Below are 668 nucleotides of genomic sequence, written 5' to 3' on the forward strand. Positions count from 1 at the left end.
GTTGCTAAATCTTCCAGCCTTAAAGGCATGAAAGGAGCGGCCCATCGTGTGTAGAGTGATGGCTCAAAGGAAGAATTGGGGCGCCCAAAGACTTTCCCAGAGCAGGCTGCAGTCGGTACTGCGATGAAATCGTCATGGCACTCTTCTCAATAGCCAAGACATGGAATCAGCCTGCGTGTCTGTCGACGGATGAACGGATAAAGAAAATGTGGTCTATATACCTGTGGAATACTATTCAGTCTTAAGAAAGAAGGAAACCCTGTCATTTGTGACAACATGCTGGACCTGAAGGACATTATGCTAAGAGAAATAAGCCAGACACAGACAGACAAATACTGCATGATCTCACTCATATGTGGACTCTAAAATAATCGAACTCACAGAAGCAGAGAGTAGAAAAAGGTCAGCAGGGGCTGGGGCTGGGGACTGGGGAGATGTTGGTCAAAAACCACGAAACAACAGTTAGGCAGGAGACACAAGCTTGGGAGATCTACCGTACATCCTGGTGACTGCAGGTAATAGCCATATAGTGTACACTGGAAAATCATAAAACAGTAGATTTTAAGCGTTTTCTAAATGAAAAAATAAGTATGTGAGGTAATGCATATGTTAATTAGCTTGATTTAGCCATTCCAAAACTTATATGTATTTCAAAACATCACGGTGCA

General features: G+C 43.1%; 1 protein-coding gene across 1 annotated transcript in view; it reads right to left on the reverse strand.

Annotated features, from left to right (window-relative positions):
• The window catches only part of LOC103610689 (disks large-associated protein 2-like), a gene marked incomplete at its 3' end in the record, with an annotated part of 19,707 nt that overhangs the window by 17,288 nt on the left and 1,751 nt on the right, over positions 1 to 668 (reverse strand). The window lies entirely within an intron of this gene.

This window comes from Galeopterus variegatus, unplaced genomic scaffold (assembly GCF_000696425.1).
Source record: "Galeopterus variegatus unplaced genomic scaffold, G_variegatus-3.0.2 Scaffold11589, whole genome shotgun sequence".
Lineage (NCBI taxonomy): Eukaryota > Metazoa > Chordata > Mammalia > Dermoptera > Cynocephalidae > Galeopterus > Galeopterus variegatus.